This window comes from Calidris pugnax, unplaced genomic scaffold (assembly GCF_001431845.1).
Source record: "Calidris pugnax isolate Ruff unplaced genomic scaffold, ASM143184v1 scaffold3, whole genome shotgun sequence".
NCBI classification, from domain to species: domain Eukaryota; kingdom Metazoa; phylum Chordata; class Aves; order Charadriiformes; family Scolopacidae; genus Calidris; species Calidris pugnax.
The window spans coordinates 1579475-1595966 of NW_015090799.1; the positions used below are offsets into that span (position 1 = coordinate 1579475).

General features: G+C 40.0%; 1 protein-coding gene across 5 annotated transcripts in view; it reads left to right on the forward strand.

The window, feature by feature from the left end:
* The window catches only part of LRRC4C (leucine rich repeat containing 4C), a 122360-nt gene that overhangs the window by 57178 nt on the left and 48690 nt on the right, over window positions 1–16492 (forward strand). For 3 of the 5 annotated variants that reach the window (XM_014937176.1, XM_014937178.1, XM_014937175.1), the window contains exon 2: window positions 3262–3394. The exons of the other annotated variants lie outside the window; for them this stretch is intronic. The gene's annotated coding sequence lies outside the window, so the exon portion shown is untranslated. The remainder of the gene's footprint in view (window positions 1–3261; window positions 3395–16492) is intronic. 5 annotated transcript variants of the gene reach the window in all.

Genomic DNA, 16492 nt, shown 5'->3' on the forward strand with positions numbered 1-16492 from the left:
TCTCTTCTCCAGACTAAAGAGTCCCAGCTCTCTCAGTCTCTCCTCATAAGGGAGATGCTCCAATCCTTGAATCATCTTTGTAGCCCTACGCTGGACTCTTTCTAGTAGTTCCCTGTCCCTCTTGAACTGGGGAGCCCAGAACTGGACACAGTACTCCAGTTGTGGCCTCACCAGTGCAGAGTAGAGGGGGAGAATGACTTCCCTTGACCTGCTGGCTACACTCTTCCCTATACAACCCAAGATACCATTGGCCTTCCTGGCCGCAAGAGCACACTGTTTACTCATTGTCATTTTACTGTCCACCAGGACCCCTAGATCTTTCTCTTCAGTAGTTGCCTCTAGCGGGTCCACCCCTAACCTATACTGGTACCTGACATTTTTCTTCCCCAGGTGCAGGACCCTACACTTTTCCCTGTTGAACCTCATGAGGTTCTTCTTTGCCCAGCCCTCCAGCCTGTCCAAGTCTCGCTGGATATTGATGATGAAATATATAGAACATCAAGACTTTGAAATGCTTCCACAATCCTGTGATAGTTGTCATGTTTAAAACAACCTTGTCTTTATGTATAGAGCTTTGTTGGTAAGAACCAGAAAGTGGAAGTTAGGAGATCTACTTCCGGGTTCACGTTCCATTATAGATTCCCTGGATGATCCTTAACGACAAAACAAAGCTACAGGTCAACTTCATCAGAAAAAATGTGATGGAGAGATCAAGGTCTATTGCCATGTCTCAGGGGGCATCAGTTTGTTCTACTTCAGGCCTCGGTTTGATCCAGAAGTAAATGGAAACTTTTCTGTCTGAATTCAAGAGTCAAGTAGTGAGACACAAACCCTATGTCACCACTATAAGAGCGCAAGCCACTAACACATGGTGTGCCTTCACCACATCTTTTGGAAGAGCCCACTAGGCTCTTCAGGACACATCTTTGACCATCTCTTTTTCTCTCTCTTTCTTTATTTTTTTTCCCTTCTGGTTGGAGGAGAGAGCTGTGTTGATCGGGGCACAAAGTATTTGCAAAGTGCTGTTTGAATAGAATTGGCAAGAAAATATGTATTTTTCTTATGAAACGTAGGGATATTTTCTGCAGTATCCTCAATTTTGCACTAATAATAAAGTTAAAAAAGCCCTTAGGAAATAGACTTTTACAACCAAAAGCTGGTTCATGTAGAGACAGCCCGGATCCCGCTGTGAACTACTTATTATAGGTAGTCCCATCTGTAACTTCCAAACCATCCTGCTTTGAGTCTCTGCCACAGTAGGAGTTTTAATCTCCATTTCCCTCCAGTTCTTGGGTGATGCAGGAGCTGCTGGTGACCCAGTACAGCAGCACAAGCTCTGTCTTCCTGTTAAGTAAGAGCTCCAGGCTACCCGAAAACAGGAGCCTTACATAAACACCCAGTATTTTGGGGCGAAAAATCTTATCAAAGAATCAAATCAGCAGGGAGGGCAAGAAATATCAGTGCCTATTCCATCAGGAGCTTTTGTCTTATGGAAAGTGGGATTTGCCTGATTTTCAAGTGATTTCTGGAGGGTAGGTACCTCTCGTCACAGAACCTTCACTGAGACACCGAGGTGACATGTTTGGAGTCCAGTGTTAGAAGGAAGGAACAAAGAGCTCTTTGTTTCTGTATCCTCCTTATAGGCATTCTCATAAATAAATATATAAATGAAAACTCTCCAGAATTAGTATAGACTAAGAAAGCTCTGTGGAGGTTGCTAGGCAGCCGAGGCCAAAGGAATAGAAAGCAGGCATGTCTTTGGAAAACAGAATCAGCGACTTATGGGTTATCTGGAGTCACCATTTACTCCATTGTCTTTTGTCATCAACAGGAGACAGTAGAATTCATTTTTCTTTAGTAAGTGAGCAATGTATAAAACTATTTGAAATGAAAGTCCTGTTTTATATCTCATTTCAATCAGTGCTTTCAAGCTATGAAATTACATGTATGGTTATTATTTTTGATGTTTATTTATTCATTGAATGAAACAGGAATTTGGTGCAGTGTTTCCAGGCTATAACTTGAAAACGATTTAGCAGAGTAATTAATTTTTAAGCTTTTGTCTAATTTTCATTTTTACCACAATGTGCACATAATGCTCTAAATGAAAGAAGTTTCCAGGGCTGGAAAGTATACCTTGCCCTCAAGAGGTGTCTGTGTTTCACTATTGCTAACGACAAGGAAAGACTTAATTTCTACCACCGTGCCCTGTATGATGGATGATGGAGCTACTCATTACAGAAATGTGGCAGTAACACTCCCCTTCCCCCCCTCCCCACTTCTTATTACTGCTAAGCATGCAAAAATGCAGGCATTTCCAGTTGGGAAGGGTTTTATATGCAATATTAGGTGATTGCATTATTGACTAATTGCTGCCTTTGAAATCTCTGCTTATATTTGTGTCTTAAATCATAGATTCATAGAATGGTTAGAGTTGGAAGGGACCTAAAGATCGTCAAGTTCCAACACCTCCTTCCAGACCAGGTTGTTCAAAGCCCCATCCAACCTGGCCTTGAACCCTTCCAGCCATGGGGCAGCCACAGCTTCTCTGGGCAACCTGGGCCAGGCTCTCACCACCCTCACAGCACAAAGAATTTCTTCCTGAGATCTCATCTAAATCTCCCCACTTTCACTTTAAAACCGTTACCCCTTGTTCTGTCACTGCACTTCCTGACAAAGAGTCCCTCCCCAGCTCTCCTGTAGCTCCCTTCAGATATTGGAAGGCCACTATAAGGTCTCCCTGGAGCCTTCTCTTCTCCAGGCTGAACGCCCCCAGCTCTCTCAGCCTGTCTTCATAGGGGAGGTGCTCCATCCCTCTGATCATCCTCGTGGCCCTCTGCTGGACCCATTCCAACAGGTCCATGTCCTTTCAGAGCTGGACACAATACTCCAGGTGGGGTCTCACGAGCGCAGAGTAGAGGGGTAGAATCACCTCCGAAGTGATTAAAGTCTTCTTGAAAGGGACTGTGCTTTCAACAGCTGTATTATACTTACATCGAGGGGATATTATAATCCTACAACTCCCCTCCCTTCTCAGGGACAGCTCTATATCTTGTTTTTGCTGTTGAGCAACCTGGTCTGATGGGAGGTGTCTCTGCCCAGGGCAGGGGGTTGGAACTCAATGATCTTTAAGGTCCCTTCCAACCCAAACCATTCTATGATTCTATGATTTAGTCTAGTTATTCTCTCCCAATGTCTTCAAATTATGTCTCTACAAGATTCAATTCATCACAATTTTTTCATTATGTGTTTCTTCCACAGGGTGGATGCTGTGGGGGGGTCCAGGCAGCTCTGTGCAACAGTCTCCAATGGGGTAGTAGGATGAGAAGGTCCAGGGGTATTTTGGGAAACGAGGCGAAACATCACATCCCAAGACGGTAAACGTACCGAAAAGGTAATTCATGTTAGGATATTGATATGCAGTCAGCGTTTCAGGCTCTGGGGAACTCGTGGCTCTCGTGGAAGGGAATGGCAACACACATCTTTGGGGCTGAGTGTTTATACAGAGTATCCTGAAATTCTTTCAAGAGCTTCTTAAACCACACCGAGTTTCAACTCCCTTTCTGAGTCTGAGGGAGAGTTTGGAGGCTGTATCTTGTCTTGCTGTGGACCTGTTAGAGACTATAAATCACAGGTTTACAATAATTTTCCAATATATTCCTTATAGGACTTAAAAACTCATGGAAATGCCAGCTTATCAGCCATATTACAATTTAACGTAATGAAATGTTGTTTCACAGAGAGAGTTAATGGCTTTGTTTTTAACTGTATGAAATCTTGTTTGGCTGGCTTATTGGTCTCACATTCCAGGCTTAACTGTTGTGTTTCTCTCTTTGGCCCCTGAAGCCTTAACTATGGATGGTTCTGTTGCTAGAATTTGAGAAATCCAAGAGAATGTGTAAACTAAAGATCTGTCATCCCTCAGTGTCACTATAATGCTTCTTCCTTCATGTCAAGAGGTCGAGTTGAGCCATGAACATGAAGTTCCTGTGCTGTATTTCTGAGCCCAGTTAACTTTCAGTACGTCCATACTATGCACACATTTATTGGTCCTCAGCTAAAATGAAGTTTGATGAACAAACTGATTTTGTCCACTCATCCTAAACCAATCATTTCCCGTGGTCCTTCATGAAATATCAGACAGGCTGACCTGCTGCGTTCATTTATTAATGTGCTTTAATATATGCAGAGTGTAAGAATATTAACAATGGAAAATCACACTGGTGGAAAATAAAATGGGATTTTTGATGCAAAAATTTTCATAACGATCTATTTCCACGTCTCGTAAGACACCAAAAAAGCACAAAACATCTTTTAATTAGGAAAGCTTTTCTTTGCTCAGGAGTATAGGTGTTCTGGCTGGTTGAGTGCTAGGTTAGGCTTTCAAATGTCTCTGGGAAATATCTTCCTCTTCGTTGCTGGTATCCTCTCTCCTGCTCCCTGGTATTCATTAATTAAAGCCATTCAGAGATTCCACTGCTGTGATTCACAAACTTCTTCCATGCTTCACCAGGCTTGGCAGCTGCTGGAAAACAGGCCAATCTGCATGTCCATAACGTTACCCAGACTTAGGTCTTTGTCTAACCTGTAGCTGTGGTGGATAGTAGAAAGCCTCTGGAAAGAATAGAAACTATTTTGCTACCTGGGAGAAGTTATAAATGAATTTGTGACAAAAGAAAGGTTCGATACAGGAAAGTGAGAGCAAGCCCAGCTGTTTCCTCCTGCATTTATACAAATAATGATAGTTTTCAGTTTATATATTTTCATTATACTCTTCCACTCGAAGTTATTGCTGATCAATTCAACACAGGTTCTCCAGACCTAATTTCGTTTTCTATTATGTAGAAGAAATTAGTTAACATGACCACCTGTCTCCTGGACCAAGCACAGCATCGCTAGCCAGTCGAGGGACATGATTGTCCCACTCTACACAGCATTGGTGTGGCCCCACCTCAAATGCTGTGTGCAGTTTGGGGGCCTCAATCAAACTATTGGAGTGTCACCAGAGGAGGGTAACCAAGATGGTTGAAAGGTCTCCAGGGAAAGACTTACGGGGTCACTTGGTTAGTTCAGCTTGGAGAAGAGAAGGCTGAGAGGTGACCTCACAGCCATCTACAACTTCCTCAAGAGGAGCAGTGGAGGGGGAGGCACTGATCTCCTCCCTCTGGTGATCAGCAACAGGACCCAAGGAAATGGAGTGAAGCTGCATGAGGGGAACTTCAGATTGGACATTAGGGAAAGGTTCTTCACTGAGAGGGTGGCTGAACACTGGAATAGGCTCCCAGGGAAGTGGTTATGGCATCAAACCTGTCAGAGTTCAAGGAGCATCTGGACAATGTTCTTAGTCATATGATTTAGTTTTAGGTAGTCCTTTGAGAAGCAGGGAGTTGGACTCAATGATCCTTGTGGGTCCCTTCCAACTTGAGATATTCTATGATTTTATGAATGTAACCTATATGCCGCAGACAACAGCTTGAATTCCAGGCTTTACAGAAAAGAAGTTACAAACCTTCGGGGCAAATATGGAAAGAAACTGAAATTAGATGAGATGACATCGTGATATCTTCATCTGCAACATACTAAATAAAGTTTGAACTTCTCTACCCCTACCCTTAATGAGAAACAGGAAGCATAATGGATTGATGTTTCAGTCTCTGATTCACTGCTTAAACTGTGTTTCACGTGAACTATTGTTGGAAATGCCATTTTGAATGAAGGAGAGGGAAGATAAGAATGCTGTTTTAATAAAACTTGAAATCTTGATGGTAAAAGGTAATTTATATTTTCAGTAAGAGGCTTTCACCTTCATTGGACTCTAATGATATTGATCCAATATCAGTAGTAAGTATATATTCTTGAATTCTGACCAGATTCTGCTTCTGGTGGGAACCACAAATGCTTCACATTGTTCAGCAAATATACCTTCATTCTGTGCTTTTCTTTGGCTGGTCAGTTTACAAGTGGCTGCATTTTGCTGTTCTGTGTGACAAATACCTTTTTTGGGTCTGTTTTAAGATGAAGGGTTCAAAATTTTATGTTTGGGGCAATCGCTATGCCCCTTTAAGGTTATTTATAGTAAAGTCATAGTAGTCAATGCTGGGTTTGGTTTTGTTTGTCGTTTTCTAACAGCAAAGAAAACAGTTGTGTTTCATGATTTATGGAAAAGTTCAAACCTTTCAAATTAAGCGAAGGGCATAGAGCTTCAGAATGAATTATGTTCTTAAACATAATGAAAATCTCCATTTGAGAATGAGGCATGACCCAGGGTTTGGAACAGAACAGAAGAAATGAGATATTCAAATCAAACCAGAAGTTCTTTTCACCTAATAACAATTCCTGTAGCCACGTTTAGAACAAAGCCTCTATTTTGAACGTCTATAGATGCTGATCTGTATGTGCACAACTAGCTCTACACAGCTGGCGACTGGTAAGACTCCAGTCACAAAGCATGAGTAGGAAAAACTGTGTAGGCAGTGCCCATTGCTAGCAGGCAAAGGGAATGCTCTTTATATCTGTAAATGAAAACTGGGAAGCTTAAGTTCAGTGTTTTTCTTCTTTTTTTTTCCCCTTTCCACCAGGAAACCTCTAAGGTCTTAGCAAAAGAATCCTTAGAACCGTAGTCAATAACTCTCAAGAGACAAATGAAGATGGGAGAATTTAATAGCATTTCCTTTAATATTTCACAGAATCACAGCCTAGCAGGGGCTGGAAGGGACCTCTGGAGATCATCCAGTCCAACCCCCTGCCAGAGCAGGGTCACCCAGAGCAGTCTGGACAGAAAGGAGAAGGAGACTTCACCATCTCCCTGGGCAGCCTGTTCCAGGGCTCTGCTACCCTCAAAGTAAAAAAGTTTTTCCTCATGTTCAGATCGAATTTCCTGTGTTCCAGCTTGTGCCTGTTGCCCCTTGTCCTGTCACTGGTCACCGCTGAGAACAGACTGACCCCATCCTACTGACTACCCTCCTTTAGATATTCATAAGCATTGATGAGATCCCCTCTCAGTCTTCTCTTCTCCAGACTAAAAAGACCCAAGTTCCTCAGCCTGTCCTCATAAGAGAGATACTCCATTCCTTTGATCATCTTCATAGCTTTCTGCTGTACCCTCTCCAGCAGTTCCCTGCCCTTCTGGAACTGGGGAGCCCAGAACTGGACCCAGTGCTCCAGATAGGGCCTCCCCAGGGCAGAGCAGAGGGGCAGGATGACCTCCCTCCACCTGCTGACCACGCTTTTCTTGATACCCCCCAGGATGCCATTGGCCTTCTTGGCCACCAAGGGCCCATTGCTGGCTCATGGGCATCCTGTTGTCCACCAGGACTCCCAGGTCTTTTTCCTCAGAGCTGTTGTCCAGCAGGTCAGCCCCTAACCTGTACTGGTGCAGGGGATTATTCCTCCCTAGGGAGGGATAGTCTTTCACAAAAGACTAAAGACCATGAATAGACCATTGGATCACTGAAATTATCTGAGAAATAAAATATGAAAGATATGAGTTACCAGGAAGCCTTCACCTGTATTACTCAATGCCATATAGATCTCTCTCTCTAAAGCTGATAACACGATGTATAATAAATTTCATGTTTTGTGGGGAAAAGTGCTGCATTCTGTTGGTTTAAACTTACTGTGTGAAATTCCTCCTTCGTTAAAAACTGATAGAAAAGCTGCCTCCTTTAGTGTGTCAGAATGCCAATGACTCAGTGTCTCAATATACTTCTTTCTTTTCTTCCTCTCTCTCAGGTTTGTCTTTTTGTTCATCTGCCACCTTTTTTTTTTCTATTGTTATTTTCCCATTATTATTTAATTTCTTACCAATTGCGCTTCTCTTCCTGATTTCTTATTTCATTCCTCCAGTTCTGTTAAGATAGGAGGCAGAAGATTGGTCATCTGAAACTGAAGGAGAACAGTCTGGGGTATTCACTCTTAGTAAGATTGAATGTTCGGGCACCTTCTGCTGAATGTTCTAGTCCCTATACTGTTCCAGGATCGTGTCCTGCAATTTTTAATATTTGCTTTAGTGGAAATTTTGCTTTGACTATGGTAGAATAGAACTGATGGTAGAAAGGTTGATCTGAATACCAGATAGTAAATTTCTTTCCTTCAATCTCTTGACATCTTGGGGAGTAGCGGAGGATTAGCTATTGATTTGGCAACATGTAATTGATAGATAACAAAAATTCATCTCCAAACTACTTTAAACCTCTTCTGATAGAAGAAACCACATTCAAGGAGGGTAAAGGGGAGGGAAAGAATTGACTCTCGGGTGCACCGAGCACATTGATGTGACATTTGTACCTGTTGTAGAAGGTGAGGACTCTGAGAAGTGGTTAATATACCAGAGATCAGAGGCACAGCAGCTTTTGCTTGTATCCAATGTCTGATATAATATTTATCGTGAAGATATTGAAATTTGTAAAAAGAACTCAAGATTGTCAAATGAACAGCCCGGATTAGGCAAAATGACTAGTTAAAAAAAGCAAAGTGAAAACAAATTTCATACACAAGATGTCTAAGTGACGGTTGTCTGATTGATGATCAGGGGACTAGAACTTCTCTCTGCTGAGGAAAGGCTGAAGGACTGGGGTCTGTTTAACCTGGAGAAGAGAAGACTTGGGGGGATCTGATCAATACTTATAAATATTTAAAGGATGGGTGTCAGGAGCATGGGGCCAGTCTTTTTTCAGTGGTTCCCAGTGACAGGAAAAGAGGGAACCAGCACAAACATGAATATAAGAAGTTCCGCCTAAACATGAGGAGGAACTTCTTTCCTGTGAGGGTGGCAGAGCCCTGGCAGAGGCTGCCCAGGGAGGTGGTGGAGTCTCCATCTCTGGTGACATTCAAAACCCACCAGACACATTCCTGTGCAACCTGCTCTGGGTGGCCCTGCTCTGGAGGGGGTTGGACTTAATGATCTCCAGAGGTCCCTTCTAACCCCGTATCATTCTGTGATTCTGTGACTGTAGCTAGAACTCCTCAGGGCATTTAAACCTTCTTCAAAGTAGCTGGAGGCGGAAGTTATCATGGTGGAGCCTCATGAAGTGGGGGGAAGGGTTGGAATTTGTGATCCTGTGGCCTTTGAGCAAGAGCACACAGAGAGAAATTTGCATGAGGGATGTGAATGAAACTCATTTGTAAGCCCAGATTAGCGCAGTATTTTATGGCGTTTGGTTTTAATTTTTTGCTTGCCCTATGTAAAACCTTAAGGTCAAGTTTTGCTGGGTACAGCCTTCTTTTTTTATTTTTAAGCCTGTCTTGTGTTGGGCGGTAGGATGCATGGCAGTGAAACAACAGAAGGGCTGCCTACCATTGCTGGAGGTAAGAAGTCAGGAGAAGATGTACCCAGGTAGTAGAAAAGGAGCTGCACCTTGGGACGTGGATGCTGAGAGAGGTTCCTACCCCTCTGTTAAGCATCGGCGCGGGGACCGCGGCTGCTTTCGGGAAGAAATTCCCTCCGGCAGAAGACTCCTCAGTTCTTCCTGCTTCAAAACAGATGGCAAAGAGGCAGACCACGTCACCAGGCAGACCTGGGGATGCTGGGCCTCTTTAGGCTGAAGATTACTTTAATCCACTAAGTCGTTGCTCATTTCAGTCATACAGATATTTGAACTGATTTAAAGTATAATAAGAATTATTAGTTTTGGGGGCGGGGGGGGGATAATCCCTACATTTTCTTAGACGACCCTCAATCCCTACATTTTTTTCTACAAAGCAAGCGAGCAGTGCAAACAATGGTGATTCTATACGACATGAAACAGCAGCTAACATAGGTGAAGGAAAGTTAATCGTGAATGTATTTCTAATATATTAAAGCATTGTTTTTCATTGCCCAAGTAGGCTATTGTATATTGCCATAATATTATTTCCAATAGTTTTCTAACATTGTTATGTTATGGCAGTGCCTAAGATAGTTCATGAAAAGAGGACAGAATAAGAGAGCTCCGCATCATTCAGATGCCACGAGGGAAGCAATATCTTTATTTAATCTTTAATCCTCTTGATTTATAGCTATGAATTTTTTTTTTTTTTTTTTTTTTTTTTTTTTTACTGGGCTGATTACAAGAGCATTTGACCACTTCACAGTCATTAACTCCTTTAGGTCATAAAGTAGCAAGAGATGCCTCTCTGAATGCGGTGAGCTTCTGATCAATACTTAAAAATCCAGTGTCTCTTAAGGAAACTGGCAGCACACTGTCTAATGTATTAACCATGCAGCACAAAAGTGCTCAACTTCTGAATACTGCGCTCAGAATGGGATATCTTTAGCACGACTTCATGTTTAGAAGCAGTAGATTGTGAAAGCGAGTAGGTCGTTTGTTTATCTTTACAACTCCTGGTGTTTTATCGTTACTCCAATTTTACAAAAAAAAAGCTGAGGTAGAAAGATGAAGCATTGATAGAGTTAGGAGGTAGAACCTCTTTCCTGCTGTCTTTGATCTGGAAATCTGAACATTTTTTTTTTTCCCTATAGAAAGCTCTGCTTAGTCTATTTGAATGCATTATCACATATCTTTATAGCTCTTTGAGGGTCTGAGGAACTACAATTGAAGATCATCATATGGTGCCAAAAGAGAGAAAAGCTGCTTTAGTCATGGGAGTTAACCATCGAGAGGTAGTGACAGTGCTCTCTCCAGTCCGGTACGCTTTCTTAAATATAAAGCAGCACTTTTTATAGCAAGGGGGTAACAGCTAAACTAGTCAATATTGTCCAGTTCCACAACTATTCCTATTGAGTTTTACTAGGAATACTCAAGTTAAGCACCGCACAGTCTGTATGTTTCGAGCTGTAACAACAGATCTTCGAATTCCTCCTGTCCTGGGCTCTTCTAAGTATATATTAAGCATTGCAACTAGTTGCTGAGTTCCACAGTAAGGAGTAATATTGGTAAATATCCGTAGAAAATAGCGACAGATCTGAGAACCGCCATAATCGGTTCCTTTAGTGCAGCTAAAAGTTGAATTTAAAATTACCAGCATGAAAAAGAAGTGTTCTTGTAGTGGAAATTGCAATGTGATAGTATCGAGTTCGATATCCACATCGATACCGAGTATCCATTCGAAAATGGAGTTTTGAAAAGAAAAAAGTGGTATGGTCTGACAAGAAAAATGAGGCTTACACACCAAATTGGATTGATCTGTGTTAGTAATAACAAATTCAAGCTGCATATAAACTTTGCACATCGTGCACAGTTGCAGAGTGGAATCAATGATCATTCATTTGCTTAAACCAAAATTCTAATTAACGTGATTAGCAGCAAAAAAGGAGAAAGTGTATGTTGGGTTTAGGAATTTGTGCCAAAGAAATGACACTGTGGCTGTTCCTGCCCTTCTCAGCTGTGTCAGGGCGAGGTGATGGGGCAGGGCTTGTTACAGAGCATCTTGAATGTTAATCCAAGATGAAATGAAATCTTGCACCTTTCCTTAACTCCGTGTTTGGGAAATTTTTTGGCATTGCTGTTTTGTTCTGTAACATTCCCGGGCTTTTTTTTTTTTTTCTCCTAATGTTTCTATTTCAGACAGAATGCCACCAGAAAAGTTTTTCTAATGACCTTTCCACTGGCCCAGTTAACAGGCTGATGAGATTCAAATAACAGATGAAGATTGCTAACAAAATCTGAATTAACCAGACGTAGAGCCATTTACAATAGTTGTATTTTTTCGTTTTATTTCCTATTTCTGTTTGATTAAAAACCACAGTATGAGTAATGTTTTAGAAGGCGAAAAGTGAAATCTGATTTTCACGGGGTTTAATCTGATGTGTTGGAAATGTAAACCTAATCTTTTATATGGGAGAGCTTTGCTTGAACGTCCCGGCATGCATTTTCAATTCCTGTTTACTGAATGTGTTCTTCAGCTTCCTTCATTTATGGATGTGGTGAAGGAGGAATATTAGACATTACTTATCTTACTTGCCAAAGTTTCAGATTTCAGAACAAAGTATTTCCTGTAGGAGAGTCTACTGTGGAATCCAGTGAGAATTTCATGATTAAAACAGCTACGCTGTCTGCAGAATGAAATAACAGGGAGTCTATTCCCTCATGCATAGAAATAACTTGCTGGGAAGAGATACAGTATTTTAGGTTCTCATAGGGTATCACATTATTCATTCCTCAATTTTCAAGTTAGGCACACAAAAAATTGTTGACACAATTAGCTATAATCAAGGAACATGTAAAAACTAACATAGGGATTACCCAGATGAGAAAATTGTATTAGCATCTTCATGATGAAGGACATAGACTCCATTTTTAGTCTCAGAAGCAGATTTTGTCACGTTTTTAAGTCATTTTTACTCCTGATGTCTGGACTCATCATAGAACAAACAAAAAAAAGGGAAAAAAAATTAATATTTTCTGAAAATGAAGCACTTTTGTAAATATAGCCTGATCTGAAACCTCTTAATTCTGGTGGAAAGGCGCTCTCTGACTTTCAAGAGAGGTGTTGGAGCTTTGCCTAAGTAATAGGTTACCTGCCCATTCAGCTACATAAAGATATATGTACATACTTCAATTTTTGTTTCTCCTGTTTTCATATAAGCTTGGACAGAAACTTATCTAGCATTGATTAAATTTTGATGATTTATATATTACTGCAGAAAAAAAATGAACTTCGGAAGTGTTGGAAACAACTAAAATGACAGAGAGGAAGGACTGATTCAGAACGCAGAAAAGCTATTTGTTGGTTCTAATAGTCAGGGTTTATTTGGGAAAAAAAAAAAAGAGTTCTTGAATTTAGTGCATATAAGGAATTATATTGAACAGCATATGTAGACAACTGTGTCAACCCTTCTACTTCTTTATACGTACCTGTATTGATTATAATGAGTATTAAAATAAGACTGAGTTTGTGGAGGCTGTAAAACTTATCAATGGTAAGTTAATTTGGAACTTCTTAGCTGTATGATTTTATTAATATTTTAACTATATTTTTAATGAATTTTACTGTGTTACTCCTAGGACAACTGTAAGAAAAGTGTGCATGCACAATCCATTAACATCACAACTTTTAACTTTCTTCATTTTCTTAGACGACCCTCACTGACATTGAAATTTACCATTCGAAATAGAAATTTACCATTGGAAATAGAAATTTGCCATTCACCTCCTCCTTTTCTCCTCTTCAAAATGAATGTAGTTCGTATGCAAGGATTGCTATGGTAGAAAAACTTTTTTATTTCCAGTAAAATATGCTAGGGACGGAGTGGTTCTACTGTATACATCTACATAAATATTATGATGCTATCTTCAAGTGCACCATCAGGTTTTAGTCATTCCCTTATATTCACCTTCCACCGAGACCTTGCCTCATTCTCCAGTGTCTCTTAAGGAAACTGGCAGCACACTATTAACCATGCAGCACAAAAGTGCTCAACTTCTGAATACTGCGCTCAGAATGGGATATCTTTAGCACGACTTCATGTTTAGAAGCAGTAGATTCTGAAAGCGAGTAGGTTGTTTGTTTATCTTTACAACTCCTGGTGTTTTATCGTTACTCCAATTTTACAAAAAAAAAGCTGAGGTAGAAAGATGAAGCATTGATAGAGTTAGGAGGTAGAACCTCTTTCCTGCTGTCTTTGATCTGGAAATCTGAACATTTTTTTTTTTCCCTATAGAAAGCTCTGCTTAGTCTATTTGAATGCATTATCACATATCTTTATAGCTCTTTGAGGGTCTGAGGAACTACAATTGAAGATCATCATATGGTGCCAAAAGAGAGAAAAGCTGCTTTAGTCATGGGAGTTAACCATCGAGAGGTAGTGCCAGTGCTCTCTCCAGTCCGGTACGCTTTCTTAAATATAAAGCAGCACTTTTTATAGCAAGGGGGTAACAGCTAAACTAGTCAATATTGTCCAGTTCCACAACTATTCCTATTGAGTTTTACTAGGAATACTCAAGTTAAGCACCGCACAGTCTGTATGTTTCGAGCTGTTAACAACAGATCTTCAAATTCCTCCTGTCCTGGGCTCTTCTAAGTATATATTAAGCATTGCAACTAGTTGCTGAGTTCCACAATAAGGAGTAATATTGGTAAATATCCGTAGAAAATAGCGACAGATCTGAGAACCGCCATAATCGGTTCCTTTAGTGCAGCTAAAAGTTGAATTTAAAATTACCAGCATGAAAAAGAAGTGTTCTTGTAGTGGAAATTGCAATGTGATAGTATCGAGTTCGATATCCACATCGATACCGAGTATCCATTCGAAAATGGAGTTTTGAAAAGAAAAAAGTGGTATGGTCTGACAAGAAAAATGAGGCTTACACACCAAATTGGATTGATCTGTGTTAGTAATAACAAATTCAAGCTGCATATAAACTTTGCACATCGTGCACAGTTGCAGAGTGGAATCAATGATCATTCATTTGCTTAAACCAAAATTCTAATTAACGTGATTAGCAGCAAAAAAGGAGAAAGTGTATGTTGGGTTTAGGAATTTGTGCCAAAGAAATGACACTGTGGCTGTTCCTGCCCTTCTCAGCTGTGTCAGGGCGAGGTGATGGGGCAGGGCTTGTTACAGAGCATCTTGAATGTTAATCCAAGATGAAATGAAATCTTGCACCTTTCCTTAACTCCGTGTTTGGGAAATTTTTTGGCATTGCTGTTTTGTTCTGTAACATTCCCGGGCTTTTTTTTTTTTTTCTCCTAATGTTTCTATTTCAGACAGAATGCCACCAGAAAAGTTTTTCTAATGACCTTTCCACTGGCCCAGTTAACAGGCTGATGAGATTCAAATAACAGATGAAGATTGCTAACAAAATCTGAATTAACCAGAGCCATTTACAATAGTTGTATTTTTTTGTTTTATTTCCTATTTCTGTTTGATTAAAAACCACAGTATGAGTAATGTTTTAGAAGGCGAAAAGTGAAATCTGATTTTCACGGGGTTTAATCTGATGTGTTGGAAATGTAAACCTAATCTTTTATATGGGAGAGCTTTGCTTGAACGTCCCGGCATGCATTTTCAATTCCTGTTTACTGAATGTGTTCTTCAGCTTCCTTCATTTATGGATGTGGTGAAGGAGGAATATTAGACATTACTTATCTTACTTGCCAAAGTTTCAGATTTCAGAACAAAGTATTTCCTGTAGGAGAGTCTACTGTGGAATCCAGTGAGAATTTCATGATTAAAACAGCTACGCTGTCTGCAGAATGAAATAACAGGGAGTCTATTCCCTCATGCATAGAAATAACTTGCTGGGAAGAGATACAGTATTTTAGGTTCTCATAGGGTATCACATTATTCATTCCTCAATTTTCAAGTTAGGCACACAAAAAATTGTTGACACAATTTGCTATAATCAAGGAACATGTAAAAACTAACATAGGGATTACCCAGATGAGAAAATTGTATTAGCATCTTCATGATGAAGGACATAGACTCCATTTTTAGTCTCAGAAGCAGATTTTGTCACGTTTTTAAGTCATTTTTACTCCTGATGTCTGGACTCATCATAGAACAAACAAAAAAAAGGGAAAAAAAATTAATATTTTCTGAAAATGAAGCACTTTTGTAAATATAGCCTGATCTGAAACCTCTTAATTCTGGTGGAAAGGCGCTCTCTGACTTTCAAGAGAGGTGTTGGAGCTTTGCCTAAGTAATAGGTTACCTGCCCATTCAGCTACATAAAGATATATGTACATACTTCAATTTTTGTTTCTCCTGTTTTCATATAAGCTTGGACAGAAACTTATCTAGCATTGATTAAATTTTGATGATTTATATATTACTGCAGAAAAAAAATGAACTTCGGAAGTGTTGGAAACAACTAAAATGACAGAGAGGAAGGACTGATTCAGAACGCAGAAAAGCTATTTGTTGGTTCTAATAGTCAGGGTTTATTTGGGAAAAAAAAAAAAGAGTTCTTGAATTTAGTGCATATAAGGAATTATATTGAACAGCATATGTAGACAACTGTGTCAACCCTTCTACTTCTTTATACGTACCTGTATTGATTATAATGAGTATTAAAATAAGACTGAGTTTGTGGAGGCTGTAAAACTTATCAATGGTAAGTTAATTTGGAACTTCTTAGCTGTATGATTTTATTAATATTTTAACTATATTTTTAATGAATTTTACTGTGTTACTCCTAGGACAACTGTAAGAAAAGTGTGCATGCACAATCCATTAACATCACAACTTTTAACTTTCTTCATTTTCTTAGACGACCCTCACTGACATTGAAATTTACCATTCGAAATAGAAATTTACCATTGGAAATAGAAATTTGCCATGACCCTCACTGAAATTGAAATTTACCATTGGAAATAGAAATTTGCCATTCACCTCCTCCTTTTCTCCTCTTCAAAATGAATGTAGTCCGTATGCAAGGATTGCTATGGTAGAAAAACTTTTTTATTTCCAGTAAAATATGCTAGGGACGGAGTGGTTCTACTGTATACATCTACATAAATATTATGATGCTATCTTCAAGTGCACCATCAGGTTTTAGTCATTCCCTTATATTCACCTTCCACCGAGACCTTGCCTCATTCATAGCAAAGG